The 19,254-nt window shown below is 36.9% G+C and overlaps 1 protein-coding gene across 2 annotated transcripts in view; it reads left to right on the forward strand.

The window, feature by feature from the left end:
- Positions 1–19,254, forward strand: part of Rmi1 (RecQ mediated genome instability 1) — a 28,560-nt gene that overhangs the window by 1,817 nt on the left and 7,489 nt on the right. The gene's annotated exons all lie outside the window — the stretch shown is intronic.

Consider the following 19,254-nt stretch of genomic DNA (forward strand, 5'->3'; position numbering starts at 1 on the left):
TTTTTGTCTTTTTGAGACAGGGCCTCACTATGCAGTTCAGGTTGCCCTTGGGCTCACTTTGTAGCCCAGGCTGGTGTTGACCTCGAAATGATTCTCCAGCCTCAACCTCCCAATTGCTAGGATTACAGGCTTGTGCCATCACACCCAGCTTCTGTATAGTTTTATCGAGGGAAAGCATAACTCATATTTTGGTTCTTCTGATTTTGATTAGATATTCATACAAGAATTGGTGAGTGTGTGAAGGAGCTGGGATTACTTAGATTGTAGAGATTTAGTGTGTCAGTGTTTGAAACTTTGACTTTCATTGAAAATCGGAGACATTTCAATAATACTATGAACTCACAGGAGTAGTGTAATAATGATAGGTTTTTAAGGTTATAGTCTGCTTTGATAAGCAGTGATCTATGGGAATCAAAGGAAATTCTATAGTCCTTTTTCACCGAGTTTCACTGTTTTGACTGCAGTCTCTCTGTTACACAGCCTTCTATTGATGAAACTGTGGGACGGTTGTGTACCTGTTAAGATTGTTTCTTCCTTAAAACCGCCTCCCACGCCCTGCTAAAGATTTAGTCTTTGCGCTGAGATGCACCTTCAGTTTTTATTTATTTGGGAGAGGATCTTTAAATGGCCCAGTTTGGGCTGGAATTTCAATCCTTCAACCTTCTAAATCTGTCTCCTGGAATGTTGGAATTACAGACATGTGCCTTTTATTCTTTTAAATTTCTTTAAATAATAGGAAAGTCATCAGTCTTTTTCCCCAGTCCTTTCATCCTCTATGTAAAAACGATAGTTCAATTCGGTTTTAAGCATATGTTCAGGTCTGAGGTTGTAGCTCAGTGGCAAAAAGCCTAGTTCAAGGTCCTGGGTTCCATTAGCACCACCAAAACAACCAGTCAACCCTGGCTTCATTTAAGGGCTTGCTAATTTGATTCACTTAGTGACTTCTGTCTGGTGCAATTAATTGGTGTAAATGATATAAGGATATAGTGTTCATTTTGGATCTCAGTGAATTTAGAGCTAGTGTTAGTTGTGGGATTTACTTTAAAAAGGCTAGTATAATTGAAATTAAACACCGTTATTTAAAATGTTATAACGGTTTCTTGCGTTCTTTGTTGTGTAGGAATTACATCTCTCAGATCTTATGCTGGTAGATTAATGTTTATTGCAATCCTTTTGTAAGCTGTGGTTTTTATTTCACGGGTGAGAAAATTAAAACTAAGAAAAGGTAAAGAACATGTCCTTGATCTTATAACAGAATTGGATTTCAGACTCTTCTCACATTGGGTTATGGATGATCATAAACCTCTGATTATTTCCTTTTGGATTTAGTCATTATATAAATGTTTCCTCAATTTTTAGAGTTAACTTCTCAAAATTATTTTTTCCTTTTCCCTTAAAATTTTTATCAGGTTGGTATAGTGTATATCCTCTATTATTAAGTTATTCGATGTAAAAATAGTACAGCTTTTGGTGTTCTCTTGAGTTACCTTGCTTTGTTTTTCCTCTTAGTTTGCTGTATATTTATCAGTCAAAACTTTCTATATTGAGAGGCATCAGTGGTCCACTGTAACACAGATGTATACCAAGAGAAAGGGTTATGTGAAGTCTTGAAAATACTGGTCTTGCAGTTTCATTTCCTTGAAAAACAATCTCTCCTGATACTGACTGTTCATCCTTATGTTCTGTAAATACTCTTCACCAGAGCGCATTGACTTTTACTTGTGTGTGACAGCAGAATGTCACGTGTTCTTTTTTGGGTTATTCTTCTGTTATGCACACCCTATATTCCAAAAATTATGGGCAATACTGGTTTGAAAATCGTTTTTTATTCAATCATTTGTGAGTAATAGTTTACTTGAGTAAAGAATTACAAGGCCAAAAATAAATTTCATTCAGAAATTTGAAGAAATTGCTCCCGTACCTTCTAGCTAACATCAGGAAACATAAAGCCATTTTTATTGCTCTTCCTTTCAGTGTGACCTGTTGTTATTTCTCTCTTGAGGAGCTTGCAATTTTCATTCCTGGTTGCTAAGATTTTGCAGTGATGTACCCTGTGTTTATCCATTGTGTGGGTTCCTTTCCACCTGTAGCTCCTGTCTTAAAGTTCTGGAAACTTTCTTAATTTATTTTTTAAATCCTCCTCTTTGTTGTATATCCTGTAAAGTTTCCTGAGCTATCCTTTTCTTTAAATTTTTCTGTCTCTTCTGTGTACCAATGACTTCATTGTACTAATGTTTTACTTCTGGTGATTTTCTTTATGTTGCATGTGTTCTACTGAGTTTGTCATTTTTGCTCTCATATTTTAAATTCCTCAGAGTTTTTGCTCTCATATTTTAAATTCCTTTTTGATCCTAAAAATATCAGTGGCTCGGCCAGTTCTTTGTAATAGCATCCTATTTTTATGAATATGATATTTTATCTGCTTGAAAATATTAATGATAGAGTTTTTAAAGTTTTTTTAACCCTTCATACTTGTCACTTTTTTTTTTTTTTTTTAAATCGGTACCAGGGATTGAACTCATGACCCGCCTGCTTGCAAGGCAGGTGCTTATGCCGCTGAGCTAAATCCCCAGCCCCTGCTTGTCACTTCTTTATGTTTTTATGTTTGATATAATTTCTTGTTAGAGGCTTTTCTCAGATAACATCAAAGTTAAGACTGGGGAACTGGAAAGCTGATTAGAACTCAGGAGTACAGAGAAGTCTGTAGTAAATGGGCTACTGAATTGGAAACCTCTTGTGTTAATATCTTTAGGTCTTTCCATTGGTGGTTAAGATTGGCCCAGGGAAAGATTTTTCAGTATCTTCTCTGGAGCGTATAGGCCATATTGCTGAGATTTTTTTTGAGCTTTGTAGACAAATTTACTTGTTTTTCCTACTTTCATTGTGGTGTCCCTTCAACTGTCACCTCCAATCTAGTGACAGTTTTATTTCTTCCCTCTGAGGAGTACAAGGAGTAGTTATTCTTTCTGATGTGGACTAGTGTTGTGACAGGCTTGAAGGTGTTATGTTCTGTCATGGTTTATGCCGGTGGGCCCCCCTCCCCCCTGCAAGCGTCAGGCAGTCATGGATATGGCCAAATCTAGCAGTTGTGATTGGTTTGTTGTCTGCCACTGAAATTGGTGGTGTGAGTGCTGCACCTGCCCAGAGGTGGAGCCAGCATACAGTATAACAGCAGAAGTGTCTTTGTCTCGTGCAGTTAGTGCTTTTTGCTGTTACAGCTGCCACAAAGGACTGTCTCTCCACACCACATTGCCTTGGAGTCAACTGAGTATGGACTTGGGGGCAAGAACTGTAAGAAATAAACCTTTCATTTCTTCATTTTGGGCATCAGGCATTTGGTCTCAACAATGAGAGAAAAGTAACCAAGTCAAGTTTCTCCATTCAGTTTCATTTTTAAGAGTCTTCCAGGCATATTTGGTTTTACCTTTTGTGGGTTCCATCAGCTTAGCAGTCTATTTTCTGGTAGTTATGTACTACTTCTCTATTTGTGTGCCAGTTTTTAAAATTTGCTGACATTGTTTCATTCTTAAGAGTTTTCTTTATTCTTATAGTTTATGACTTTTTAGTAATCTGCTTTTCATGGAGTTTTGGAGGATTATAAGAGTGTATGTTAGCATTTGGGAGGTTGAAGCAGAAGGATCACCATGAATTCAAGGTCAATCCAGCCTACAAGGAGAGTTCATAGTCTAAGCTACATAGTGAAGTGCTGTCTCAAAAAGACAACAAACAGAGGGCATGTTTCCAATTCTCCACCTTACACTTAAATACAGTCATATTTTCCTATGGAATTCTGCAAGGGGCATCATGGTGGATAAATACGTCTGACCATATTTTTTCTTTCTTTTTTCTATTTAATTTTTTTATTTTAAAGAGAATAAAACAAAACAACAAAGCAGATCAGAACAAAATGCAAGCAACACAGGATTTCAAAGTGACAATAGGAAATCAACAGTGGCTACCATAATGTCTCTTGTTTTCTTCAAAATAGTTGTTTCACACACAATGAATTCAACAAAACAAAACAGTATAAAACTGATCAAAACAAAAGAATGAAAGCATTACAGGCCTTCAAAACCAGACAGTAGGAAAATCAACAATGTCTCTTGTTCTCTTCAAAATAGCTGTCCGTATCTTCACACATACTGAAATTAAATAAAACCAGTCAAAACAAAAAATAAAAGCATTATTGGACTTCACAACAGGATAATGGGAAATCAGCAATGGCTACCATAATGTCTTGTTTTCTTTAAAGCAGCTGTTCATCCCATCATATGTAATAAAATCAATTCTTGTAAACGCTTTAGGAGAAGTTCTAGGCATGTATAAGCCTATACATGTACATCTATCCTTTCTGTATTAGAGGAAAAAACAAAACAACAAATTACGAGAAAAGTAAGAAACAAAAGAGACAAATAAATAACAATAACAAAGAGTCCAAAACAGTGTCAATATAGGCTTTCAAAACAAGGCGGTAAGAACATAATTAAGGTGGTTATTTTGCATAGTTATTTTCAACAGAGTTACCAGATATAAACATGAAAATTGATCTAATCCTCTGAATGTTAACTGTTTTGTTCCAAGAACTAATAGCATTAGTAGCACAATCATCTTAGCTATCTTAAGTGTGTATATACAAATTTGTATCTTCTTTCTTTTTCCCTGAATTATTTTGTTCCCTTTGAGCAGTTTCTTACCCTTTCACAGTATTTATTGAAGATTTTGTATTTTATTTTCCACTTTCAGTTTGTTATACTAGGGAGACAATACAGTATTAATACATGTGAGTTTGATTTATTTCACCTTTGAGTGTGTTGACCATATTTTTCTAATGAAAATACTTTAGTGTAATGGTAACTGGCTGTGTGTCTCAGTAGCTGTGCTGGGAAAATATAAGAAGCAATCTGTTTTCACTCGGTACAACTAGTGGCAAAGTGAGTGCACATGTGTCAAAGTGTAAATGGTTAAGTTTTCCCCATTTTATATGCCATATTACCTTTTTGTGTTTTTGTAATTTTTTTATTACAACTTTTCTTTATTTTCTTTCATCTTATTTGGGACTGGGAGTTGAACTCAGGACCTGGAACTTGCCAGGTAAGTGCTTTACTGCTGAGCTATATCCCTGGCCCATATTACATCTTTTCTTTCAATTTTTCTTGTGGAATTAGCCCAATTCAGTACAATGTTGGATGAAAATCTGCATTTACAACTTTAGGAGGAGGCTTAAAGTGAGTTATCAGGTGATTCAACTATTGAGGATGAGTTGGATCATGTAAGCCAAAGAAGTTAGTAAGATATGATGGAGAAATACAGAGTGAAGTCTTTGATTCATATGAGTAAGGAAGCAGTAATATAAATAAATATTTGAGTCAAAATGCTGTGAAATGGTCACGCACACCTGTATAATCCAAGATGGGGAGCTAGGTCAGAAAATGTTACTAGGTTCTTGCCAGAGGTGAAAGCTGACAGAATGCCAAAACTACAGTTCGGTGTTGGAAATTGTAATAGCGTGCTACAAGATGTTTTGAAACACATTGATAGGGAAATACAATAAAAACTTCTATATGCGTCAGTAGTAATGCTAAAAAAAAATACATATCATAACTTTTTGAACTAAAAGCCATCATAACAGAGCTATGTCTTTGAAATTGTGAGACTCTGAAGGATTTATGAACCATTTATTTGACAGATGTGTTGAGAATTTTTTAATCAGATTTTATTGGTATATTTAGATATACATAATGATCATATTCATCATAGAGAATTTGTACCTGTACACGGTGTAACTTGATTCTTTTTCCTACCCATACCCTTCTTAAAGCTCCCTCCTCCCCCCATTTACTAAAGCTTTGTTTCCATTTTTTCCTCCTTTTCTCAGTTTTTTGTTTTACTTTTCCTTTCTCCTTCTTTCCTCTCTCCCTTGTTCCTTTCCCATTCGAACTTTTTTTTTTGCTATTTGACAATACTTTCAGTTTCTCACATCAGAGAAACAGCATGGTATTTATACATGTGTGTATGATTTGTTTCACTTAACAGTATAATCTCAAGGCTTATCCTTTTTTTTTTTTTTTTGGTACTGGAAACAGTGTGCTTGCAAGGCAGACTCTTATGCTGTTGAGCTAAATCCCCAGCCCCAAGGCTCATCCATTTGCCTAGGAATATCTCAAGCTTAATTCTTTTTTATGGCAGAGTGAGTGATACATTGTATAAAAGCTCCACATCTTCTTTTTCCATTCCTTGGTTGATGGGCATTTGGGTTGTTCCAAGATTTGGCTACTACACATTGTGCCACTATAAATATGGGAGTGCTTATATTGCTGTGGTCTGATGCTTTTAATTATTTTGGAAAGATATGAAGAAAAGGAATAACTGAACCAAATGGAACCTCTAGTCCTAGTTTTTTGAGGATTCTCCACACTGATTTCTACAGTGGTTGCACCAGTCTACACTCCCACCAAAAGTGATGGTGTTCTTTTTCCTTACAGCCCTGCCAGCATACAGCCTTGCCAGCATTTGTTACTGGTTGATTTCTTGACAGTAGCCATTCTTTATGAGATGAGATGAAATCTCAGTGTTGTTTTAATTTGCATCTCTTGGGGCTGTGGAGTTAGCTCAGTGGCTTAAGTGCCTGCCTGGCAAGCATAGGGTTGTAAGTTCAATCCCCAGTCTAGTTTGCATCTCTCAAATAACTAGGGATGTTGAACATTTTTCATATATTTATTTGCCCTGTGTATTTCATCTGAGAAGCATGTGTTCATCTCAGATGCCCATTTTTTTTATTTGATTTTTACATTTGGAAGGTCTGATTGTTTTTTAGTTCTTTATATGTTCTTTATAGTAATCCTTTGTGCAAGAAACAGCTGGAAACATTTTTTCCTACATTGTGGGTTGTCTATTGTATTGGTGATTTCTCTTGCTGTGAAAAAACTTTTTTTTGGTACTGGGGATTGAACTCATGACCTTGTGCTTGCCAGGCAAGCACTTATACCACTGAGCTAAATCCCCAGCACTCCTAACTTTAAAAACTTTTTAAGATGAGATTCCAGTTGTTGATTCTTTGTGATAGTTCCTGTGTGATCAGACTTTGGTTCATAAAGTCTTTGTCTACACCAAATTATTTAAGAGTTTTAACTATTCTGTCTTCCAGCAGATTTAATATTTCTGTTTTCATATTTAGATCTTTGATCCATTTCAACTTTAGTGTATAGTGAAAGATATGGGTCCAGCTTTATAGTCTTTGGCATGTGGAAAGCCAGCTTTTCCAGCACCATTTATTAAAGAGCCTATCTTTTTTTTAGTGACGGTGTTTGGTACCTTTGTCAAAGATAAGATGGCTAAGCTGGATGTGGTAGCCCATGCCTGTAGTCCCTGCATTTGGGAGGTTGAGATAAGAGGATCTTTGTGAGTTTGAGACCAGTCTGGGCCAAGAAGTAAGTTCAAAGCCAGCCTAAACTGCATGTTGAGACCCTGTCTCAAAAAAACAAAACAAAATTAAAAAACAACAGAAAAGGTAACGTGGCTAAGCATGTCTGAAATTGTTTCTGTATCTTTTTATCTGTTCCATTGATCCTTGGATTTTTTTTTTCTAGCCATTACCATGTTGTTGTTCTTTTCTTTTGTGTGGGAAATCTAACCTGGGACCTTGCTCTTGCCAGAGAGACACTGTGCCAAGCTATGTAGTATAATTTCAAGTCAGGGATTGTGATGCCCCCTGTCTTGCCTTTGTTGCGCAGAATTACCTGTGCTGTTCTAGGTTTCTTTTGGTTCCAAATTAATTTTAGGATTCTTTTTCTAATTGTGTGAGATATGTTGTGGAATTTTGATTGGAATTGCATTAAATCTGTATAACAGTTTTGAAAGTGTGGCCATCTTCAATGGATTTGGTTTGTCCTACCCAAGAGCAAGGGGTATCTTTTTGTTTTCAGATAGCCTTTTCAATCTCCTTTCTCAGAATACTATAGTTTTCTTTTTTTTTTTTTTTTTTTTTTTTTTGTCTTTTTGAGACAGGGTCTCACTGTGCAGTTCAGGCTGACCTTGAGCTCACTTTGTAGCCCAGGCCGGTCTCGAACTCGCAACAATCCTCCTGCCTCAGCCTCCTGAGTGTTGGGATTACAGGCGTGAACCACCACGCCTGGCTATAGTTTTCAATGTAGAGGTCCTTTACTTTATTCATTAGATTGATTCTTAGGTATTTCATTAAAAAAATTTTTTTTTATTATTTTGAAGGTAGTAAAATACAACAAAACAAGGTAGAACAAAGCCAGTTGAAACAGTGCAGTGAAATTGGTATAGAAGTTCACAGCAGGTCACCAGGATAACAGTAATAGGTACCATAGTATATCTTGTTATCTTCACAGTAGTTGTTCTTTCAATCAAGTATAGCAAAATCAAATGAAATACAGAACGTTATAGAACGTATCAAAAAATATTGAATAGAGCAATACAATTAATCAGAACAAAGCAAAACAGTGATAACAATATTTGCCTTCAAACAGATGGTAGAAGGAAATCCCCCCTATTTGCTGTATTGCATATGGTCAACCTCCCAAGAGATGCTCAGACTTCTAGCTCCCATTTTCTAAGGGGAGAGAAGAGGAAATGAGATGTTTGATTTTCAGCCTGTGTGCCGGTAGGCTCACAGCTGCTTACCAAGGAGGCGAGCTGGTTGCTTGGTTTCCCAACACCCTAAGTTCCAACATGGCCTTCATTGTTTTGAGAACTTTTGTGTAAAATGTTATTTCCCTAATTTCTGTCTTAGTGAACTTGTTATTTATGTACAGGAAGACTATTGATTTTTGAGTGCTGACTTGATCCAGTTATGCTATTGAATTTGCTTACAAATCTAAAAGTATTTTGGTGGAGTTTTTGGAGTTTTTCTGTGTAGAAGAATATCATGTCAGCTGCAAATAATGATAATTTAGCTTCTTCCTTTCCTATCCTCATTCCTTTATTTCTTTCTCTTTAATTGCTCTGGCTAATGCTTCCAGAACTATATTAATAAAGAGGGTGACAGTGGAGATCCTTGTCTTGTTCCTGATTCTAGAGTAAAGGCTTTCAATTTTTGTCCATTTAGTATGATGTTGGCTGTTGGTTTGTCACAGATGGTTTTTTGTTTTGTTTTTTGTCTTTTTCCTTTTTATCGGTACCAGGGATCGAACTCACGACTGCCTGCTTGCAAGGCAGGGGCTTATGCCGCTGAGCTAAATCCCCAGCCCCAATAGATTTTTTTTTGTATTTTTACCGGTACCAGGTATCAAACTCATGACCACAGGCTTGCAAGGCAGGCGTTTGTGCTGCTGAGCTAAATCCACAGCCCCTCATAGATGGTTTTTATCAGATTGAGATATAGACCATCTCTTTGAATTTTCTGTAGGGTTTTTATCATGAGTGGGTGCTGGACTTTGTCAAATGCTCTTTTGTTTGCATCTATTGAGCTGATAATATGGTTTCTTCTTTGGCTGTGTTAATAAGGTATATTCTATTTATTGATTTGTATATTTGTTTGTCAGGTGACTACTTACCAATTTGTATATACTGAACTGTCCCTGTATTCCTCAGGTGAATACCTTTCAATTTCATTAAGAATCATCTTCTTGATGATTTACTGCATTTTGGTTGCCAGTATCTTATTGAGGATTTTTTGCGTCAATGTTCATTAGGAAGATTGGCTGGTAGGTTTTCTTTTTTTAGTTGGGTTCTCTGGTTTTGGTATCAGAGTAATGAATGTTTGCTTCTAGGAATTACTTTGGGACTATTGCTTCCCTTTCAATTTCATTAAGGAGTTTGAGAAGTAGTGTTATTAGGTCTTCTGTAATTTTCTTATAGAATTCAGCATTGAGTCCATCAGGGCCTGGACTTTTCTTTGTTGGTAGGTTTTAAATTACATCCTCAATTTCATTGAAAGATTTTTTTTTTGACTGATATTGTTTTATTTAGAATTTTTATGTCTTCTTGATTCAGCTTTGGTAATTCATATGTATCTAGGAATCTGTCCATTTTGCATTATCTTATTAAAATATAGTTTTTCAAAGTAGATATTAATGATCTGAATTTCTGCAAAATCCCTTGTAATTTCACCCTTTTCATTCCTAACAGCATGAGTTTGAGTCTTTTGTTTCCTCTTTTTTTTTTGATAAGGTTGGGTAAGGGTTTGTTAATTTTATTTATTTTTTGGTTTTTTTTTAACTCACGACCTTGGACATGTTAGCCAAGTGCTGTGCTGAGCTATATCCCTGGCCCCTGTTGAATCTTTCAAAGAACGAACTCTTAAATTCATTGATTCTTTGTATTGTTTTCTTAGTCTACATTGCATTAACTTCTGCTTGGATCTTTTTAATTTCTCCTTTGATCTGATCTTTAGTCTTGGCCTGCTCTTGTTTTTCTAGACGTTTGAGTTCCAACATTTAAGTTGTTTATTTGAGCTTGCTCTGTTTTCCTGATATGCGTATTTCCTGCTATATATTTCCTTCAGAGGACTGATTTCATTGTGTCCCATAACTTCTGGTGTGTTGTACAGTCATTATCATTTAATCGTGGAAACTATCTAGTTTCTTCTTTAATTTCATTGGTGAAGCATTTGTTGTTCAGGAAGGTATTATTTAATTTTCATGTTGTCATGAAGTTTTTGTGATTTCTGTTGCCATTGATTTCTAATTTCATTGCAGTATAGTCTGTTACTAGGCATGGAATCATTTCAGTTCCTTTGCATTTAAGCATATTTGATGAGCTGATATGTGGTCTGATTTGGAGAAAGCACCATATGTAGCTGAGAGAGATATGTATTAAGATGATGATGTGTGGAACACTAGACATCTCAGTGTATTTGTTCAAATGTTTGGTTCAGTTCTAATATTTCATTGTTGATTGTCTGATTGATCTGTGTATGTATGACAGTGTGGTATCGAGAGTCCCAGTGTATTTGTGTTAGTGCTTATTTGATTTTTTTATGCCTATTAAAAGTTTTATATAGTTGAATGTACTGGTATTTGTTATATATATGACTGTTACCTCTTTCTCTTGGATTGTTCCTTATACAAAGATGTAGTGACTTTCTTTGTCTCTCTTAATCCAGCTTGGTTTGGAATTTATTTTGTCTGAAAGTAGAATAGCTTTCCCTGCTTTCTTTTTTTTGGGTTAACATCACATGGAGCATTGTTTTCCATCCTTTAACTTTCAGGCTATGAGTTTCTTTTTGATTTAAATATTTCTTGTATGTAGCATATTTGTAGATCTTTTTTCTTGATCTGTTGTGCTTAGCTGTTTCTTTTGATTAGTGAATTGAGACTGTTAATATTGATGGTTATAACTGATATATATTGATCTATCCTTGTCATGTTATTTTCCTGCATGTGTCATTCCCCCCCCCACCCCCATGTAATTGTCTGCCTTGCTTGGTGGATTCCTTTGTTGAGGTTTATTGCAGTTAACATTGGTTTGGTATTCATGAGTTTCCTCAGGTGTTGTTTTGTCATGGAAGTGTCTTATTTCTTCATGGATTTTAAGAGAGATTGGAGGTTTTCTTTTAGGGCTTAAAATACTTCACTTTGCCTTCCGGGAGAACATGGCGGACAGATAGCAGCAGCTACGGAGGTTCTCTGAAAGACGCAGCTTAAAATTCAGGAATGGTGCTGAGTAAGGAATCATAAGCAGGAGGAGATATTCCCCGGTGACCCAAGAATGAACTGGGCTGAGAGAAACCAACTTGGAATGCAATCCTGGTGCTATAACAGGAACAGAAAAGCCTCAGTGTGGAAGTTGGAGCCTGCGCCATTGGAAGCCGCGATTTGGGTTTCCTGCCGCGTGGCGGCTGCCTCTACATTGGCTTGGCAGGGAGAGAGACGCGCGGAAGCTCTGAGAATGGGAATCGGCGAACGGAGTTGAAAACAGGACAGGCGGGGAGCTGTGCATTGACTTGTGGTGAGGTGAGTCAGAGAAACTGACACTCTTCCACAGTTTAGGAGACTCCAGCGGAGGACATTCTGGGACTGGGCAGACTTGTGGGAGCAGGGCGCTGCAGCGACTTCAGCCACGTATCACCCTCTCAAGCGGGATTGGTGAGAAGTGCCTAGCCTACGTGACGCTGCTGGCTGAGACCCAGTAGGCTAGCACAACCCAGATGCCAGAGCCTGAGGGTGACCTGGAAGGGTGGGCCCCGCTTGTAGGCTGCCTGGTCTGCAACTTCCTGGTGTGCTGCGGTGGGCGGGAACACCTAGCCGGCGCAATTCGATCAGGCTGTGGCTGACAGGGAGGGAAGCTGGGCTTCCTATATATGCTTGCATATATAAGGAACAAAGAATATGGGAAGAGGGAGCAACAAGAAAGGCCCTTCGGCCCTCAATCCTGAGAAACAGGCAATAGCGGTCACTGCACCAATAGACAAAAAGCGCCATATAGAGAGCCTCATAGATGAGTTCAGGAGTGAAGTTATTAATGACCTGAAGCTAGAAATAAGCAGAATAGTTAGAGAAATGCTAAGCACCACCCAAGAAAAAACAGATGGTGGAATGGAAGAACAGAAAAAGAGGGGAGAATTGTTTGATGAAGAAAGTAGAGAAAGCATAGAATATGTGAAGCAGGTTCAAAGAGACTATCAGGAAACTAAAAACTCTATCGAAAACTGGCATAACAGCTTGAAAGTAACTAAGGACAGACTATCTGAACTGGAGGGCAGATTTGTAATATGGGAGAATGAAATGAAAAACTTCTTAAAAGTAACAAAGAAACAAACAGCAATAATACAAAGACTAGAAGATGATAAGAGGATCCATAACTTAAGAATTAAGAACATAAAAGAAGTAGGGACACAAACAAATGAACTACAAAAGCTACTCACAGAAATAATCTAGGAGAATTTTCCTAATTTAGCAAAAGGTAAAGATACTCAGTTGTTTGAAGCATACAGGACCCCAGCCACCTACAACCCAAACAGAGCAACACCCAGGCATATAATAATAAAAATTCCAGAAATTCAATACAAGAACAGAATATTAAAAGCTGTCAGAGACAAGAAACAGACCACTTACAAGGGAGCACCCATCAGAATTACAGCAGATTTCTCTGCGCAAACTATCAAATCACAAAGAGCGTGGGGGGAAATAATTCAAGCTTTGAAAGATAATAATCTCCAGCCAAGATTGATATATCCTGCACAACTATCCCTGGAAATTGATGGAAAAACAAGGTGCTTCCAGGATAAAGAGGAACTAGGGGAATATGCAACCGCCAATTCAACTCTACAGAGAATACTGCAAGATATTCTAAAAAAGAAAAATACAAAGAATCCAGAAATAGTGGCAGAGAGGCCACAATGAATGGAGCAAAAAACAAAATGAAGAAGACAAACTGACAACTAATGACAGAAAAAGATCTCAACAGAAATGAGGCAGAGAAGATTGGATGATAGGAACAGCTATTTTGGAGAAAATGACGTCTTAATAGGTAATACTGATTTAGTATCATCTTGTTTTGAAGTCTCATCAAGCTTTTGTTCTTCTGTCTCCATTGGTCTAAACAGGTTGTATCTTATTGGATTTTATTATGTATGGTAGTATAAGCAAAAACTTTTATAGACAAGGAGATTATACAGAAACCATTGTTCATTTTCTGTTAGTTGATTCTAAATACCCTGTAATACTGTCATTCTCTTAAATGGTTTTACATTGTTTTGATATATTTGATGCTACAGTATACGAAGTTATACTCAAAGATTTCAAGGAAAGAGACAATATGGTAACTACTTTTAGATCAGGATTATCTGGTGGTGAAACACTATTCTTCTTAAATGGTTATGTTTTGATCTGTGCTGTTTTGCTGTTATGCCCTGTTTTATCTCAATCTCCACTTCATTATTTACTTTTTAATTTTTATCCTTTTAATTAAGGGAAAAATAAATAAAAAATAGCAGGATATATTATAGTAACCCACTTTGACTTCCAATTATCTTGATTTAAAGCCCTGTATTACTCTCACCATCTTGTTTTTGACTGATGTCCCCCTATTCTGTTTTGCTTGATAGTACCAGGTTCGAAAGTTTAGGCAACAGCTGTGAAGATAGTGAGATTCATTATGACGCCCATTCTCGTTGACTATTATCTACTTTTGAAAACCTATAATGTCTCCAATGTTTTGGTTTTGTTGGTTTTGTTCTTTACTGTTCAATTTTATTATAACTGATGATATAGGCAATTCTATTAGAGATAGCAGGAGGCATTATGGTAACCATTGTTGATCACCTTGTATTATACTTTTACATTATCTATTAGGTCCACCCGTTTGATTTGATTGACTCTGTTCTGTTATGTCTCCTTGCTTCAGCTTCCCATGGTGTTTGAATCTGGCTGTTTTTCACTTGGTTTGTTTTCTTTCTTTCTTTCTTTTTTTTTTTTTTTTTTGAGACAGGGCCTCGCTATGCAGTTCAGGTTGGCCTTGAGCTCACTTTGTAGCCCAGGCTGGTCTCAAACTCACAGTGATCCTCCCAACTCAGCCTCCTGAGTGCTGATATTACAGGTGTGAGCCACCACGCCCGGTCCATTCTTGTTTACTTGCTTGTTTGTTTGTTTTTTTGTCTTTTTCGTTTTTTTATCAGTACCAGGGATCGAACTCACGACTGCCTGCTTGCAAGCCAGGTGCTTATTCCGCTAGCTAAATCCCCAGCCCCTATTTGTTTGTTTTTCGAGAGAGTGTCTTGCTAGGCACTTTGGGCTATCCTTGAACTCACTATGTATCCCAGGCTGACCTCAAGACTCGAGGGCGTCCTCCTACTTCAGGGTCCTGAGTGCTGGGATTACTGACATGTACCCCCTGGCTGGCTGTTTGTTACATTTTTGCTTACTTCAATTTTAAATCCAGTTTGCTGGGCCTTAAGATTTTTTCTTTATATTTAATGTTGTGCATTTTGCCATACTTTATATATACTTATGTATGTGTGTGTTTTCAGTAATTCTAGGGACTGAACATAGGGCATGCTACATCCCCAGTTTTAGTCTCACAGTCTGGTCTGTTTTGTTTTGTCTTGTTTTTTAGATGGGATCTTCTTACATTGTTAAATTGCTCAGCCTTTGAATTAGTAATCTCCCTGCCTCAGTCTCCCAGAGTGCTGGAATTACATGCATGCATTATCCTGCCTGGCTCTGAAGTGTGAAATTTTAAAAATATGCTGATTATGGGGGCTGGGGATTTATCTCAGTGGCATAAGAACCTGCCTTGAAAGTAGGAGGTTGTGAGTTCAATCCCTGGTACCGATAAAAAAAAAAATGCTGATTATGGGGTAGGTCAGGTGGTGCATGCCTGTAACTCCAGCACTAGGGAGGCTGAGGCTGGAAGATAATACCATGAGTGTTAGGTCAGCATGGGCTTCATAGTAAATTCAAGTCTAGTCTGACATGGTGATATCCTTTTCAAACAAACAAAAGGTTCTTCATTAGAACTTTTTTTCCTTCAGGTGTAAAGTTTTCAGTTTGTTGTTTCTACTGATGTGGTTCATGGTTATAATTTTCCTGAAATACTACAATTTCATTTAATAGCTCATGTTTATAAGAATTTTACAAAACCCTTTTGGGGTAATTTTGGAGTTGTCTCAGGGCTGATTCTAGATCATTTGTTTTATGAAGGATTTAGGAATTTAAGTTTCTAATTTATGTGAAGTCTTAACTCTGGACCATAGTATGTATATGTGAATGTATTTTGTGTAAGCCCAGTTTCCATCGTTGGGTTATATCTGTTTCTCCATAAATTTGTGTTGGATGGGATTTTCTTTTGCCTCAATTCTAGTGACATATCTGTCCTTCATGGTCTTCTGCTTGGGGCATGGTATACTGGACTGATTGGGCTACATGCTTTAAGTTCCTGTCCCAGAAGCTGCAGGGGTGTTGTGCTCACTTACCACTGTTAAAAGTTCTCTGTTCCTGACCAGGAAGATTTTGCCCTTATTATTATTATTTTTTCAAAAATCCATTTTATTTCAGGAGGGGAAGGAGGAGGAAGGAGAAGGAGAGAGAGAGAGAGAGAGAGAGAGAGAGAGAGAGAAAGAAGGAAAGAAGAAAGAACCATAAAACTAAATTTCAAAACACGTCAATGGGGCAACAATGGTGCATACATTGTGCATTGTCATCCCCAAATAATTCACCCAGAGCACAAGACATCTGCATTCAATTGTCCAAAAAATACCGGCACAAATCTTCTCTTCAGTGAACTCAGATAAATCAGTAGTATAACTATTTTAACTATTTTCTTATATACATATATATACATGTACATATGTTCTTTCAGCTCATACTAATGTGATAATACAGTGTTTACACACATGTGTCTTATTTATTTCACTTATGAGTATGGTCTGAAGTTGCATCCATTAACCTATAAAAAGCTCCACTTTATCCTTCTTTAAGGCGGAATAGTACTCCATTGTATAAAAACACCACATCGTTTTTATACATTCCTCAGTTAATGGGCATTTAGGTTGTTTCCAAGATCTGGCTATTATAAATTCTGCTGCTGAAAATATGGATGCACATATATTGCTGTGATACGATGTTTTTAATTTTTCTGGGAAGATACCCAGAGGGGGAATTTGCTCTTATTATTGAATTTAATTGTGTATTTATTCCCATTGTTTTGTTTAATTTATTCTTTATTTTAAAGAGAAAACAAAAATCAAGAATTAAAAACAACAAAAAACAATAGCTGTATAGGTTTTCAAAACAAGATGATAGGAATCTAACAATGGTTGTTATATTGCATATTGTTATCTTCAAAATAGTTGCTTAGATTACCAGATACAGGAATAAAACAAAACTGTAAAATGAAACAAAACATTGGATTTCAAAAATAACAGAAGGAAATCCCCCACAGTTGCCACAGTGCACACTGCGGTCCTCCAAACAGGTGTGTAGACCAGCAAACCCAGGGCTGCAAAGTCAGTCAAAGGATACAAGCATCAAGCTATTCCTTTCACCTCAGTTGCTGTCAGCCTGATTTCCTTTGAATCAGCCCATTACTCACAGGGAATGAAGCGGGGTGGTGGGGGTGTTGCTCTTGTCTCCCAGCCCCTGCATTGGTGGCTCATAGGAAGGTGTGGTTTGACTTTGATTCTCTTCCCATTCCCATGGCAGCTGTCCCTGGCTCTCCATTTGTAGTTTTGAGACAGAGTCTCCCTGTGTAGTTCAGGCTGACCTTAAAGTCACTTTATAGTGTAAGCCTGACCTTGAACTCAGTGCTGCTCTTGCCTCAGCTTCCCAAGTGCTGGAATTACAGGCATGTGCCAACAGTGCCTGGCTGTATGTAGTTTTATCTCTTATAAGGCCTTCTGAAGACTTTTTAATGAATATAAAGTAAGAATATGCTTACTTTCTTGAATTTTGTGTGTACAAAAGTTAGTATACTGTATATCCTGTTCTGTGTTTTTCTCCTCCCCTACCTCCCTCTCCTTCCTTTTCCTTTTTGCATTGTCAGATATTGAACTCAGGGTCTTGTACACAACAGGCATATGTTCTACTACTGAGCTACATCCGGAGCCCTGTATTTTGCTTTTCTTTATAATCAGGAAATATTTCCATTTGTTAAATCAGAGAACTCGTGGAGAGACTTTTTTTTTCTTAAGTTGAAAAAAGATAAAACAATTTCAAAATAATAGGAGAATGACATGAATTAATATGTTGTATATTATCATCTTCCAAGTAGTTAGAATATAAGATATAAAAAATTCTCCAATTGATATTAGCATGAACTTTTTCATTGAACTTAGAGACACTAATAGTATAGCTAACTTGATTTTTCTCCCTTTTCCTTTCCTTTCCCCTTTCCTCCCTCCTAGTACCTTTTCCTTTTAAACAATTACTTTCCATGTCACAATATCTATTATATGTTCTCGACCTTATTTACTTTTTCAGTTTCTCATACCAGGGAGGCAATATGATGTTTACATACGCATTCAGTTTATTTTACTTGTGAATATGGACTCAACTTGCATCCATTTACTTATAAAAATCTCAAGTTTATCTTTCTTTAAGGTTGAACAGTATTCTATCATATAAAAATACCACTTTTTAAAAATCCGTTTTTTGGTTGATCAGCAGTTGGATTTTTCCCAAGATTTAGCTGTTACAAATTGTGCCGCTATAAACATGGGTGCACATAAATTGTTGTGGTGTGATAGTTTTAATTCTGGGAAGATATCCAGAAGGATAATAGCTGAGTTGAATGGGACCTCTAATGCTAGCTTTGTGAGGGATCGCCATACTGATTACTACAGTGGTTGCACCAGTCTGCATTCCTACCAACAGTGGAGAATGGTTTTTTTTACCCCACAACTGCTCCAGCATTTGTTACTGGTTGATTTGATGATAACCATTGTTTATGGATTGAGATGGAATCTTAGTGTTGTTTTAATTTGCATCTCTTGAATGACCAGTGATGTTTTGAGAATGTGTATTCATCTTGGATGCCCATTTTTGGATTGGGTCTTTGAATTTGAAGGGTCTGGGTTTTTTCAGTTCTAGATGAACATCCTTTGAGTTAAAATTTTTTGGTTAAAATTTTTTTCCACTCTGTGGATTGTCTTTTCACTTTGTTGGTGATTTCTTCTGATGTGCAAAAAGTTTAGTAAGATGAATTGTTGATTCTTTGAAGTATTTTCCATGCAGTTTGGGTTTTGTTCATGAGCTGTTTGCCTATTACTGTGTCTTCAAGATTTCTTCCTACTTTCTCTTCCAGTAGATTCATGGTTTTCCATTTTAACATTTAGATCTTTGATCTATTTTGACCTTAGTACATGGTGGTTGACATGGATCTGCTAGTGTTCGACATGTAGAGAATCAGTTTTTTCTAGCACCACTTATTAAAGAAGCTCTCTTTTTTCCATTGAGTATGTTTGGCTCCTTTGTTAAAGATTAGGTGGCTGTGTGTGTTTGTAGTTGTGTCTGCAGCCTGTAATCTATTCCACTGATCTTTGCATCTGTGTTTGTGCCATTACCATGCTGGTTTTTATCACAGTAGCTCTGTGGTATAATTTTAAGTCAGGTGTTGTGATGTCTCTTGCCGTGCCTTTGTTGCCTAGTATTACCTTTGCTATTGTAGGTCTCTTCTGTTTCCAAATGAATTTTAGAAATGTTTTCTCTAATTCTGTGAGGTATGCTAATGGTATTTTGATTGGAATTGCATTAAATCTGTGGAACAGTTTTGGCAGTATGACCATTTTCACAATGTTGGTGGTTCTTATCCATGAGCAAGGGATATCTATTTTCTGTTATCTTCTGACTCCTT

This window comes from Cavia porcellus, unplaced genomic scaffold (genome assembly GCF_034190915.1).
Source record: "Cavia porcellus strain 051 isolate PalLab524CR breed Dunkin Hartley unplaced genomic scaffold, mCavPor4.1 scaffold_2, whole genome shotgun sequence".
In the NCBI taxonomy this organism is placed as follows: Eukaryota; Metazoa; Chordata; class Mammalia; order Rodentia; family Caviidae; genus Cavia; species Cavia porcellus.